Consider the following 15483-nt stretch of genomic DNA (forward strand, 5'->3'; position numbering starts at 1 on the left):
CAAAACCTAAAAACAAAAAACCCTGCCAAAATGGAAAATAGCAAAAGTGTTCTTATGTATAAGATGTTTCCTTATATTTGTATGGGGTTGATACAGATAACGCTGTATAAAACAAAACATTTCAAAAGTGTTTATTGAAATTCTTTATTGTTGAATTATTGACAGATGCACTGTATGCTGGTGTGTGATCAGTGATGCTTCGTGATTATGTGCATATTCATCAAAATTTGAAGTCCACTAAAGCCAAGGGTAGGATTATAAAATGAGTTAAAAAAGATAATGTACATATTTGAATGAAACCCTCTTTCTGTGAAAGAATGAAATGTTAATGTAAAAGAATTATGAAAATCCATGAATTTAACTGGCAAATAAAAGTGTGATTATGAACTTTCAACTTTATTTGAATTCCAATAACATGGTCTTAGCTCTCACAGAGTTTTTATAAATATTCTGCATCCAGGAAATTCATATCATTGTCTTAGAATAAAATAATCTATGTTTGACTCTTTGATAATTACCTTTAATTAGAATGATTTTTTTTTCTCCATTAAGGAAGGGTATTTTTGTTTTCCATTTTATTTATTTATTTATTTTTATTGGTTCTTTTTTGTTATGACAGTAGAATCCATTATGATATAATTATTTAAAGATAGATGGAATATAGCTTATTCTAATTAGGACCCCATTCTTGTGGGTATACATGATGGTGGGATTCACTTAGGTATTTTCATATGTATACATAGGAAAATTATGTTAGATTGATTGCACTGTCTTTCCTATTCCTATCCCTCTTCCTTTCCCTTCATTCCCCTTTGTCTAATCTATTAAACTTCTCTTCTTCTCCCTGACTTTATTGTGGTTTAGCTTCCTCATATCAGCAAAAACATTCCACCTTTAGTTTTTTGGGATTGGCTTATTTCACTTACATGATGGTTCTCAGATCTATCCATTTACTGGCAAATGTCATAAAGTCCTTCTCCTTATGGCTGAGTAATTTCTTTATCCATTCATATGTTGAAGGGTACCTAGATTGTCTCCATATCTTAGCTATTGTGAACTGTGCTGCTGTAAACATCATTTTTTTTTTAATCTGAAAAGAGTTGGTTGTATTTTATGTAAAAATGAAGTGTTTGTGGATTGGCGTACTCTTGTAATCCCAGTGACTCGGAGTCTGAAGCAGGATAATTGTGAGTTCAAACCCAGCCTCAGCAACTTAGTGAGGCCCTAAGCAACTCAGTGAGACTCTGTCTGTATTAAAAATAAAAATAAAAAAAACTCCAAAACAGCTGGGGATGTGACTCAGTGGTTGAACTCCTGTGGGTTCAATCCCTGGTATGACACACATACACACACACACAAAAACAAAAAACAAAAAACAAACAAACAACAACAAAGAAAACCCAACAAATGAAAAACCAGGATATGGGATTTATGGTCAAATATGTATGGTCAAATGTGAGGTCTGTATAAGAGGTATAAGGTCTGTATATTGTATATTGCTTTGTCCAAAATATAGACACAATACTAGATGACATACTTATTTCATTTCCTCTAACTTTTCATTTTCAAAAGCTGTCCAAACAACATAGAACTACAAAATCTAACACATGTCTCAGAATTTCATCTCATGGGCCTCTCGGATTATCTTGGACCTGCAGCCCATTCTCCTTGGACTGTTCCTATCCATGTATTTGGTCACAGTACTTGGGAACCTGCTCATTATCCTGGCCGTCAGCTCTGACTCCCACCTCCACACCCCCATGTACTTCTTCCTCTCCAACCTGTCCTTGCTGACATCGGTTTCATCTCCACCAGGGTCCCAAAGATGATTATGAACATCCTAACTCACAGCAGAGTCATCTCCTATGTGGGCTGCCTGACTCAGGTGTTCTTTTTTATCCTTTTTGGATGTATGGATGGTATGCTGCTTACTGTGATGGCCTATGATCAGTTTGTGGCCATCTGTCACCCCCTGCACTATTCAGTCATTATGAACCCTCGCCTCTGTGCCCTCTTTGTTTTGGTGTCTTTTTAACTTAGCCTTTTAGACTCCCAACTGCATAATTTGATTGCCTTGCAATCTACCCACAACAAGGATGTAGAAATTTCCAATTTCTTCTGTGATCCTTCTCAAGTTCTTAATATGGCCTGTTCTGACAATTTCACCAATAATATAGTCATCTATTTTGTTGGTGCCATGTCTGGTTTTCTTCCTGTCTCTGGAATTTTCTTCTCTTACTGTAAAATTATTTCTTCTATTATGGGAATCCCATCAACAGGTGGGAAGTACAGAGCCTTCTCCACCTGTGGATCTCATCTGTCAGTTGTTTGCTTATTTTATGGGACAGGCATTGGAGTGTACCTTGGATCAGCTGTGTCACAGTCCCCCTAAAACAACACAGTGGCCTTAATTATGTACACTGTGGTCAGCCCTATGCTGAACCCCTTCATCTACAGCCTGTGGAACAGGGACATTAAAGGCTCACTGAGGAGGATCCACAGCAGATCAGTCTATACTCAGGACCTCTGACATCCATTTTTTAATCTTATTTGGAAAATGCAACAAAGCCAAATATCTAGGTCTGCAGATTCTACCTCATTGTATATATAAATTTTTATAGTTTAATGAGTAATTATCACATTTCATAATAGAATAGTAGTTGCTACAACTGGTGGAAAACAGGAAGGAGAGATTTTAAAATGGGTACATTTTCTGTTTGTGAAGATGAGAAATTTCTGGAGATGGATGGTGGTGATGGTTGCACATACATGAGTGTAATTCTTGCCACTGAACTCCATAGTTAACAGTGGTTAAAATGTTCAATTTTTTGTTCTGTATATTTGACAGTTACAAACAATGACAATAAAAGGCACACTGGTATTTGAAATAGAAAGAAATGAAAGAAAAGAATAAATATTATGCATGATCTTACTCATTAGTAGAGGAGTCCAAATTCTTTCATAGTCATTGATTCTCCTTCTCCTCCTCCTCCTCCTCCTCCTCCTCCTCCTCCTCCTCCTCTTCTTCTTCTTCTTCTTCTTCTTCTTCTTCTTCTTCTTCTTCTTCTGTTTCCTTCATTAATATTATCAAGTCCTTAATTCTTAGGATAAATTAGGCCAAACTGGGTAAAGATGAACTCTGTGCATTGAGCCTCTAGGGGTATATAATATTCAATAATGAGTCTATGCTATGGGACTTTTGGTCTGATGGCTCCAGTCCCATGAATTCCAAGCCTGTGCCTTCTCCTCTCTTAGTTGTCTGCATTATGAAAGTCTTTTGTGACATTGATAATATCAACCCTGAGGATGGAGCCGGAACCTTCATTGGGCATCATACAGCCAAGGGACATGGTACCTGCAGTCCTTGAAACACAGAGTCACTGCTTAACCCAGTAAGTGCTGAGAGAGAGAATGCATAGAGGAGACAGCCAGGGGCAGACTGTTCATTAATCATCATCAGGACAAAAATGGCAGTTTGTGTGGTCAGGTGGCAGGATACAAATACATGAAATTTCAACTGTGAGGACTGCAATATTTATGTTGTGGTTGTCATGGAGTCCCAGAAATCTCACTCAAACTGTTTCTTTCCTTCCACACTGGTTCTTTCATTTCTGATTTCCAAGAACTGTCACTTCACTTGCCACAGAGAAGGCATCAAACATAAAAATCTCTGTTAAACATTGAATATACCCTTCCTTGGTTCAAACAGTGGCCATAATCAGTGTGGCTTCTGTACACTGAGCACTTTCCAGACTGTCTATACTTTCCTCCCTTTCAGGAATATCCCATAGAATTTGAGACACAGTGCCTGTGATCCCACTTAATTGTATTGGTAACATTCAGTTATTCAACAACCATTGCAGAAATCTTCATGGGATATAAAAAAAATCAAGCAGAAAGTGAAGGGGTCAGGTACATTTTATTTCTTGAACTTAGAGACATTTTAGAGTTTCATATCATTCTGGCTCCAGTTCCTTTTTGTGTGTGTGCTTTAAGCCTATTTATTTTATATATTTTTAAATTTATTTGTTCTAATTAGTTATACATATCAGTAGAACTTGACACATCATACTTAAATGAAGTATAACTTCTAATTTGTCTGGTTGTACATGATATAGAGTTACACAGATCATGTAGTCACATATGCACCGAGGGTAATAATGTCCAATTCATTCAACTATCATTACTACCCCCATGTCCCCTCCCCTCCCTTCACTTCCCGTTGTTTAGTCCAAAATACCACTATTGTGCCCCCTGCACCTTATTGTGAATTAGCATTTGTATATCAGAGAAAACATTCAGCCTTTGGTTCTTTGGGATTGGCTTATTTTGCATATCATGATATTCTCCAGTTCTATCCATTTACCTGCAAATGCCATAATTTCATTCTTTTTTAAGCAGAGTAATATTCCATTGTGTGTATATACACCACATTTTCTTTATCCATTCATCTGTTGAAGGGCATCTAGGTTAATTCATAGTTTAGCTATTGTAGATTGAGCTGCTATAAATGTTGATGTGGCTGCATTACTGTAGTATGCTGATTTTAAGTTATTTAGGTATAAACTGAGGAGTGGGATAACTGGGTCAAATGGTGGTTCCATTGCAAGTTTTCTGAGGAATCTCCATACTGCTTTCCAGAGTGGTTGGACCAATTTTCAGTCCCACCCACAGTGTGGGAGTGTACCTTTTTTCCTCACATCCTTGCCAACATTTATTGTTTCTTGTATTCCTGATGATTGCCATTCTGACTGGAGTGAGATGAATCTCAGTGTAGTTTTGATTTGCATTTCTCTAATTGCTAGAGATGTTGAACATTCTTCCATATATTTATTGATTGTATTTCTTCTGTGAAGTGTCTGTTTAGTTGCTCCAGTCCCTTTTGACAATTGTATTCATCAATAAACTTGCTCTTTTCATAATGACTGCTTTATTAGTGTATTAGATATATATGTAATATTGGAGCTCATTTTGACATAATCATATAAGCATGGATTACAATGTGCTCTACTTCAGTCCCCATTGCTTCCCTTTTTCTTTCCTCCTCCCTCCCCCATTCCCCTTCTCTATTCTACTGGTCTTTCTTGTATTTATTTACAGTTCCTTTTTTAAATTAGTATTTTATAGATATACATAAAGATGAAATTCACTGTGAATTTCAATAGTGACATGGAAACACTGATGGGAAAATCTTCCTATCAATTCCATGACAGTGGTCGCCATTTGGGGACAGGTGTGTTGAAGAATTTAATCATGCAGAGATGCCCAGAATTCAAATTTCCCACACAGTTATCAAATCAATATAAAATATTAGGTATGAAGCAAATGTTGCTAAATTTTTGAACTTTAATAAAGAGGTGTGTATTATTCACAGTAGAAATAAGTAATATTTTCCATGTTTTTTTGTCTTGAACTTGTATTGGACCTGGGGAAAGAGAAGGGTGAATTAATAGTAATATCAACAGCATTCTCTTTTCTTATTTTTTAGGCATACCTTCTTTTCTCTTTTTATTAGTACATTTAATTATGTAGAATAAATGGCTTCATTGTGTCATATTCATGCATGCAAATAACATACTTTGATAATACCCACCTCCTCATTAACCTTCCTTGCACTCCTCCCTCTCCCTTTTCTCTAATGATCACTCTGCTACTTTCATATGTCCCCCACCCTTGATTCCACATAGGAGGGAAAACATATACCGCTTGCCGTTCGGAGTCTGGCTTATTTTGGTTAACATTATGATCTACATTTTTATCCATTTTACCCAAAATAACATGATTTTATTCTTTTTTATGGCTGAATGATACTTTACTGTGTATATATGCCACATTTTCTTAATCCAGTCATCTGTTGATAGGCCCTTAGGCTCATCCCATAAATTGGATATTATGAGTTGTGCCATGATATATATGGGTATGCAGATGTGTTTATAGTATGCTGACTTTAATTTCTTTGGTTATATGCCCCAAATCTTATAGATGGATTACATGGTATTTCTATTTTTAGTTTTTTGAGGAAATTGCATACTGATTTCCAAGTAGCTGAACTAATTTACATTCCCAAAACTGTGAATAGGGATTACTTTTATCCTCATGTTCTAGCCAGCATTTTTTTTTTTTTGTATTTTTGGTGATAGCTATTCTGCCTGGGATGAGATGAAATATTAGTGTAGTTGTGATTTATATTTCCCTCATGGCTAAGGTGTTGAACTTTTTTTTTCATGTAATTGTTGGCTATACATACTTTTTCCATTGAGAAGTATGTGTACATTGCATTTGCCAATTTATTTATTGGGTTGTTTCTGTTTTTGATATTAAGTGTTTTGAGTTCTTTATATAGTATGTACGTTAATCCCTTTTGGAAGAGTAGCCCATAAAATGTTTCTCCCATTCTATAGGCTATTTCTTCACGCTGTTGGTTCCTTTGCTATGTGGAAACTTTTTAATTTGAAGCAGTCCCATTTGTTGATTTTTCTTATTATTTTCTGAATTATCAGGAACTCATTGCTTATGCCAATGTCTTGACATTTACCCTGGGTTTCTTTTTTTATAACCTTTGCACTTTGGGTCTATAGTTAAGTCTTTTATTAATTCTGAGTTAACTTTTATATAGTGTGAGACATAGGGATTCAAGTTTCATTCTTCTACATATGAATATCCAGTTTCCCCAGCATCTTGTTGAAGAGTCTGTCTTTTCTTCAAGGTATGTTTTTTGTGCCATTGTCAAGGATCCGTTGACTATATTGTTAGGGGTCTGTCTCTGGGTCCACTATTGTATTCCATTGATTTATGTGTCTGTTTTTATGTCAGTACCATGCTGTTTTGTTGCTATGTGTATTTTGAAATCGCTTATTGTAATGCTTTTAGAATTGTTCTTTTTGCTCAGGATTACTCTGGCTATTTGGGATCTTTCTGTATTTCCATATGAATTTTAGAATTGTTTTTTCTAGTTCTGTGAAAATGTCATTTGTATTTTTATGGAGATTGTATTGAATCTGTAGATCATTTTTGGTTAATATGGCAATTTAAACAATATTAATTCTGCCTATCCATGAACATGGGAAGACTTACCATCATCTAGTGTCTTCTTTAATCTCTTTCTTCAGTGTTATGTAATTTTCACTGTACAGGTCTTTTCACTTCTTTGGTTCAGTTTATTCTTAGGTATTTTATTTTATTTTTTTGAAGTCATTGCAAGTAGAATCATTTTGCTGATTTCTTTCTCAGCCGATTTGTTATTGGTGTATAGAAAAACTATAAATTTTTGAATGTTGGTTTTGTATCCTGTTATTTTGATGAATTTGTTTATAATCTCTAAAAGTCTTCTAGTGTAGTCTTTAGGATATCCTAAATATAAGATCAGATCATCTAAAAAGTGGTATAGTTTGATTTTTCCCTTTCCTACTTGTATCCATTTTATTTCTCTATCTTGCCTAAATGCTCCAGCTAAAATTCAAGTACTATATTGAATGGTGTTTCAGGTAGCTTTTCACTACTGTTACCAAGATCTCACAGGAACATTTTTAGAGGAGGAAAAATTTATCTGGCACTCATGGGTTCAGAGGTCTTAGTCCATACATGGCCAACTCCATTGCTTTGGGCTTGAGGTGAGGTAGAACATCATGGTGGAAGCGTGTGGAAGAAGAAGGCAGTCTGGTCATGGCCCCAGGAAACAGAGAGAATTCTGCTCACCAGGGACAAAATATGTACCCCAGAGGTACACCCCAGTGACCTACCTCCTTCAGCCACACCCTTCCTGACTACAGTTACTATCCACTTAATCCATATTAGTGGTTAGGTTAAGGCTCTCATAACCCAATGATTTGGCTTCTATAGTTTCTTGTATTTTCTCACACATGATCTTTTGGGGGGGACACCTCATGTCTTAACCATATCAAATAGGAAGTAGTAAGAGTGGACATCCTTATCTCATTCCTAATTTTAGAGGAAATGTTTTCAGTTTTTTTCCCATTTAGTATGCTGTTGGCTATAGGTTTTTCACATGTATGTTTTATAATGATATGGTAAAATACTTCTATATAATTTCTTCAGAAATTTTACCATAAAGGGATATTGAATTTTGTCAATAGATTTCCCCATATATATTGAGATGACTGCTTTTTATCCTTGATTATATTTATGTGGTGTATTACATTTATTGATTTGCATATGTGAACCACCTTTGTATTTCTGGAATGAAACCAACTTGATCATGATTTATGTCTTTTTAATGTATTATAAAATTTGTAAATGCCAAGACATATTCTAAGGCAGTTGTTATGGCTTGGGATAACAAATACATTTTCCTTAAAATCATTTTGTTAGGTTTGTTGGTCAGAGCAGGAAAAAGCTAATTAAAACAGAAATTGGTACCAGAAGTGGGTCATTACTGTGACTAACCTGACTGTATGGTTCAGAAGTTTTTGAAGCTTTTTAGAATCTGTAGGAGGAATTTTGGAAAGTTTAGCAATATAACCTGGAAAACTTTTGAATGTTGTAAGTTGACCTTTTTTTAAAAAAATTTATTATTGTTTGTTCAATACATTACATAGTTCTTGACATATCATATTTCACACATTTGATTTAAGTGGGTTATGAACTCCCATTTTTACAGATTGCAGAATCACATCGGTTACACATCCACTGTTTTACATATTGCCATACTAGTGTCTGTTGTGTTCTGCTGCCTTTCCTATCCTCTACTATCCCCCCTCCCCTCCCCTCCCCTCCCATCTCCTCTCTCTACCCCATCTACTGTAATTCATTTCTCCCCCTTGTTTTTTTTCTCCCCTTTCCCCTCACTTCCTCTTGTATGTAATTTTGTATAACAGTGAGGATCTCCTTCCATTTCCATGCAATTACCCTTCTCTCTCCCTTTCCCTCCCCCCTCTCGCCCCTGTTTAATGTTAATCTTCTTCTCATGCTCTTCCTCCCTACTCTGTTCTTAGTTGCTCTCCTTATATCAAAGAAGACATTTGGCATTTGTTTTTTAGGGATTGGCTAGCTTCACTTAGCATAATCTGCTCTAATGGCATCCATTTCCCTGCAAATTCCACAATTTTTTCATCCTTTAATGCAGAGTAATACTCCATTGTGTATAAATGCCACATTTTTTTTTATCCATTCATCTATTGAAGGGCATCTAGATTGGTTCCACAGTCTAGCTATTGTGAATTGTGCTGCTATGAACATCGATGTAGCAGTGTTCCTGTAGTATGCTCTTTTTAGGTCTTTAGGGAATAGACCAAGAAGGGGGATAGCTGGGTCAAATGGTGGTTCCATTTCCAGCTTTCCAAGAAATCTCCATACTGCTTTCCAAATTGGCTGCACCAATTTGCAGTCCCACCAGCAATGTACAAGTGTACCCTTTTCCCCACATCCTCGCCAGCACTTGTTGTTTGACTTCATAATGGCTGCCAATCTTACTGGAGTGAGATGGTATCTTAGGGTGGTTTTGATTTGCATTTCTCTGACTGCTAGAGATGGTGAGCATTTTTTCATGTACTTGTTGATTGATTGTATGTCCTCCTCTGAGAAGTTTCTGTTCAGGTCCTTGGCCCATTTGTTGTTTGGGTTATTTGTTTTCTTATTGCTTAGTTTTTTGAGTTCTTTGTATACTCTTGATATTAGAGCTTTATCTGAAGTGTGATGAGTAAAAATTTGTTCCCAGGATGTAGGCTCCCTATTTACCTCTCTTATTGTTTCTCTTGCTGAGAAAAAAACTTTTTAGTTTGAGTAAGTCCCATTTGTTGATTCTATTTATTAACTCTTGTACTATGGGTGTCCTATTAAGGAATTTGGAGCCCGACCCCAGAATATGTAGATCAGAGCCAACTTTTTCTTCTATCAGACGCAGAGTCTCTGATTTGGTATCAAGCTCCCTGATGCATTTTGAGTTAACTTTTGTGCATGGTGAGAGAAAGGGATTCAGTTTCATTTTGTTGCATATGGATTTCCAGTTTTCCCAGCACCATTTGTTGAAGATGCTATCCTTCCTCCATTGCATGCTTTTAGCCCCTTTATCAAATATAAGATAGTTGTAATTTTGTGGATTGGTCTCTGTGTCCTCTATTCTTTGCCATTGGTCCACCAGCCTGTTTTGGTACCAGTACCATGCTGTTGTTGTTACTATTTCTCTGTAGTATAATTTGAAATCTGGTATCGCTATACTGCCTGATTCACTCTTCCTGCTTAGAATTGCTTTTACTATTCTGGGTTTTTTATTTTTCCATATGAATTTCATGATTGCTTTCTCTATTTCTACAAGAAATGCCGTTGGGATTTTGATTGGCATTGCATTAAACCTATAGAGAACTTTTGGTAATATCACCATTTTAATGATGTTAGTCCTGCCTATCCATGAACAGGGTATATTTTTCCATCTTCTAAGATCTTCTTCTATTTCTCTCTTTAGGGTTCTGTAGTTTTCATTGTATAAGTCTTTCACCTCTTTTGTTAGGTTGATTCCCAAGTATTTTATTTTTTTGAGGATATTATGAATGGGGTGTTTTTCCTCATTTCCATTTCAGAAGTTTTGTTGCTGATATACAGGAATGCCTTTGATTTATGCGTGTTGATTTTATATCCTGCCACTTTGCTGAATTCATTTATTAGCTCTAGTAGTTTCTTTGTAGACCCTTTTGCATCTTCTAGGTATAGAATTATGTCATCTGCAAATAGTGATAATTTAAGTTCTTCTTTTCCTATTTTTGTGCCTTTAATTTCATTCGTCTGTCTAATTGCTCTGGCCAGTGTTTCGAGAACTATGTTGAACAGAAGTGGTGAGAGAGGGCATCCCTGTCTTGTTCCAGATTTTAGAGGGAATGCCTTCAATTTTTCTCCATTCAGAATGATGCTAGCCTGAGGCTTAGCATAGATAGCTTTTACAATATTGAGGTATGTTCCTGTTATCCCTAGTTTTTCCAGAGTTTTGAACATAAAACGATGCTGTACTTTGTCAAATGCCTTTCTGCATCTATTGAGATGATCATATGGTTCTTATCTTTAAGTCTATTGATGTGGTGAATAACATTTTTTGATTTCCGTATATTTAACCAGCCTTGCATTCCAGGGTTGAATCCCACTTGATCATGATGCACAATCTTTTTGATATGTTTCTGTATCCGATTTTCCAGAATTTTATTGAGGATTTTTGCATCTATGTTCATTAGAGATATTGGTCTGTAGTTTTCTTTCTTTGAAGTGTCTTTGTCTGGTTTAGGAATCAGGATGATGTTGGCCTTGTAGAATGAATTTGGAAGTTCTTACTCTTTTTCTATTTCCTGAAATAGCTTGAAAAGTATTGGTATTAGTTCTTCTTTAAAGGTTTTGTAAAACTCTGCTCTATACCCATCCAGTCATGGGCTTTTCTTAGTTGGTAGTCTTTTGATGGCTTCTTCTATTTCCTCGATTGATATTGGTCTGTTTAGGTTGTGTATATCCTCCTGACTCAATCTGGGCAGATCATATGACTTAAGAAATTTTTTGATGCCTTCACTATCTTCTATTTTATTGGAGTATAAGGATTCAAAATAATTTCTAATTATCTTCTGTATTTTGAAGTGTCTGTTGTGATATTGCCTTTTTCATCCCGTATGCTAGTAATTTGAGTTCTCTCTCTTCTTCTCTTTGTTAGCATGGCTAAGGGTATGTCAATCTTATTTAATTTTTCAAAGAACCAACTTTTAGTTTTGTCAATTTTTTCAATTGTTTCTTTTGTTTCAATTTCATTGATTTCAGCTCTGATTTTAATTATTTCTTGCCTTCTACTACTTTTGCTGTTGTTTTGCTCTTATTTTTCTAGGGTTTTGAGATGAAATGTGAGATCATTTATTTGTTGGTTTTTTCTTTTTTTAAGGAATGAACTCCAAGCAATGAATTTTCCTCTTAGAACTGCTTTCATTGTGTCCCATAGATTCCGATATGTTGTGTCTGTGTTTTCATTTATTTCTAAGAATTTTTTAATTTCCTCCTTGATGTCTTCTATAACCCATTGATCATTCAGTAACCTATTATTCATTCTCCAAGTGATGCATGATTTTTCCTTCCTTCTTTTATCGTTGATTTCCAGTCTCATTCCATTATGATCAGATAGGATGCGTGGTATTATCTCTACTCCTTTAAAATTTCTAAGAATTGCCCTGTGACATAATATATGATCTAGTTTTGAGAAGGATCCATGTGCTGCTGAGAAAAAAAGTGTAACTGCTTGATGTTGGGTGGTATATTCTATATATGTCAATTAAGTCTAGGTTATTAATTGTATTATTGAGTTCTATAGTTTCTTTATTCAGCTTTTGTTTGGAAGATCTGTCCATTGGTGAGAGAGGTGTGTTGAAGTCTCCCATAATTATTGTATGGTGGTCTATTAGACTCTTGAGCTTGAGAAGAGTTTGTTTGATGAACATAGCTGCACCACTGTTTGGGGCATATATATTTATGATTGTTATGTCTTGTTGGTGTATGGTTCCCTTGAGCAGTATGTAGTGTCCCTCTTTATCCCTTTTGATTAACTTTGGCTTGAAATCTATTTTATTTGATATGATTATGACACTCCTGCTTGTTTCTGAGGTCCATATGAGTGATATGATTTTTCCCAACCTTTCACCTTCAGTCTATGTGTGTCTTTTCCTATCAAATGCATCTCCCGTGGGCAGCATATTGTTGGATCTTTTTTTGATCCAGTCTACTAGCCTGTGTCTCTTGATTGGTGAGTTTAAGCCATTAACATTTAGTGTTATTATTGAGATATGGATTGTTTTTCCAGCCATATTTGTTTATTTATATTCCTTAACATGGTTTGTTTTTCCTCTTTGATTATTTTTTATTATTTTTTCCCTTTACTGTACTACCTCCCACTGTTGGTTTTCATTGTCCTTTCAATCTCATCTCATCTCATCTCCTTCAAAGCACTAATGACTCTAATTTCTCATCACATTTCATATAAGAATGTCTGTAACCAGGATTGGTAAAGGAGGTCTGGGGAGTTTTCAAAATGGGAACAAAATATCACTTTGAGATGGTGAAAAATTTCTGGAGATGGATGATGATGATAGTTTGACAACCATGTCAATGTAATTAAGGCTGTTGTGCTGTGTACTTGAAAATGGTAAAAACTGTAATGGTTTTGAGATTTAAATTTACCACAGTTTATTTTTCTTGCCTAATTTCTCTAACAAATGTTTCAAGGATGGTATTGAATAGAGGTGATGGAAGTGTACATTTTTGCCTTGTTCTTGAATTTGTGAAGGAAGAATAAAGAAACATAAATCATGTGGAAGAAGTCTAATTGTCTATTTGCTGATGATGTAATCCTATTCTTAGAAGATCCTAAAAACTGCACCAATGGTTTCTTTTTCTTTTTTTGGTTTGCTTTAGTATATTGAATATCTTTCTAAAATAAACTATGAGAAAGCCATTCTAATTCAATGATTTCAAGAGATGCTGAAAGATTCAAGATTAACACCCATTATTAGCAATGTAAAACGGAGGGAAAGATCAGTGAATTATGCCCGTAAAATTCTGCCCCCATGGGAGAAGGGTGAAGCTGAAAGCCATCAATGGGAAAGATGAAGAAAGATGAGCTCTCAGAGCAGGGGTTTCTGGATAAAAGCTGTTCCTTGCTCACTGTGTCAATTTTTTTTCTCCCAGCCCCCTCAGGCTGATTCTTTAGGCTAAGATGGTGGAGATGGTTTTTGCTGTAGTAGAGAAGAAAGTGGTAGGCTGAACCAGGGGTAGTGCTAAATAGCTTCCCGAGTCATGCTTGGCTCAGGCTTCTCCAGGGAAGATGGACAGAGGAGCTAGAAGTCCAGGTGGCAGGACACGCCTGGATAGCAAAGAGAGAGAGTCTGCAATGCCCATACAAGGGACAGCAGTCCAAACCCTATCTTGCACATGCAGATGGAATCTGACAAAGACTTGCCCTAAACTGTCTCCCCTGTGGGATTGACCTAGCCCTAGTAAGCCCTTGGTGGGCAGCGTGGGAGAGCGGGAGTCAGGGTAGCCCAGTGTTGGACAGGACACCATGGGAGACAGACCCCCATGTGTTTTCTGGCTCATCTCCATCTCTCAAAGGTTTTGGACATGCACACAGCTGGAGGAGATCTCCCTGGTGGAGAACTTTGGAAAGCTCCCTCTAGTGAGACAGGGCAGGGGTGGCAGGGTTGGGGTGGGGAGTGCCTTGAGAAAGCAGCTGAGGAAAGGTTTCTTGAGCTTATAAACATACTGAGCAATTCTGTAGTATACAACATCAGCACACAAAAACCAGGTGCTTTCTTACATGTCAATAATGAATATGTTGAGAAAGAAACCAAGAACACTGTTCCATTCACACTAGCCTCAAAAGATCTTCAGAATTAATTTAACAAAAGAAATGAAAGACCTCCTCAAAGAAAAGTATGGAAGGCTGGAAAAAGTAAGAGAGAAGACACCAGAAAATGTAAAGCCCTCCCATGTTCAGAGTTAGGAAAAATCAATAATGTTAAAATGGCCACGTTGCCAATCTACAGGAGTCAATGAAATACTCATCAAAATATAGTTCTGAGAAGAACTGGAAATAACAGTTCTACAATCTGTGTGGAAGAACAAGAGACTCAGAATAGCCAATGCAACTCAGATGCAGAATAACCAAAGCAGAGTAGAGCTGGAGGCATCACAATACTCAATATTGAAATACTGAAATCCTTCGGGATTTAGATAACACGGATCAATTTGTTTAATTATGAGCTTTTTGCATTGAACCTCCAAGGTCATATGAATGTCAATTATCAGTCTGTAGCCCTTCAGCTTGATCTATTTGATCCACTGCTCCATGATCATGTTTCTTCCTTCCATGGTTCTGCATCAGGAAGCTCCTATTTGAGACTGAATTGATAGCAATCTTAGGGACTGAGCAGGCACTCAATGGCCTCCAAGCAGGAGAGGGGTGTTCAATCTGTGTTCTTTAGTTATAACCCAGCAGAGATGCACCATACACTAGTGAATTCTGAAGTAGACATTGGATGGAGGAAGGTCCATTACAAATGTTTCCTCCTCCTCAGGTCAAACATCACACTTTGACTAGCTAAACTGGACAGTCAGGAAACTAGCTGTGCAGGTTAAAAATCTAAGTCAGGAAAACAGTTGTAAAAGCTTGAAACTCTTTGTTACTGGGATAATAATCCAGAGCCCAGAGCCCATTTGTTTGCCTTCCCCTCCAGGATACTGGGAAAGGAGGAAAGACCAGAGAGAGCACAAGGCACTTTGTTTGCCTTTTCTCTCCCAGGACCCTTTGTCCTCCCTCAGCCCTGGGGGTTGTCATTTCCCTTTTCTAGGGAAATGTAGTTTTTCATATTCTTCACTTATACATAGAATTAACCCTTTAAACACCCTGTTCCCACTGCTCAGGTCTACCTAGACCACCACCATGTTCCTTGGCATATAAATTTCCAATGATCTGTGCTATATTCAGAATTGAGTCCAGTTCTATACTGAGGTCTCTAC

General features: G+C 36.6%; 1 pseudogene; it reads left to right on the plus strand.

The window, feature by feature from the left end:
• The first annotated feature begins 1561 nt into the window (after nucleotides 1-1561).
• Nucleotides 1562-2530, plus strand: LOC124105200 (olfactory receptor 7E178-like; annotated as a pseudogene).
• The last annotated feature ends 12953 nt before the right edge of the window (nucleotides 2531-15483 follow it).

The sequence above is a fragment of the Marmota monax genome, unplaced genomic scaffold (assembly GCF_021218885.2).
Source record: "Marmota monax isolate L192 unplaced genomic scaffold, Marmota_monax_Labrador192_F-V1.1 WCK01_AAM20220418_F8-fsc00732, whole genome shotgun sequence".
Lineage (NCBI taxonomy): Eukaryota > Metazoa > Chordata > Mammalia > Rodentia > Sciuridae > Marmota > Marmota monax.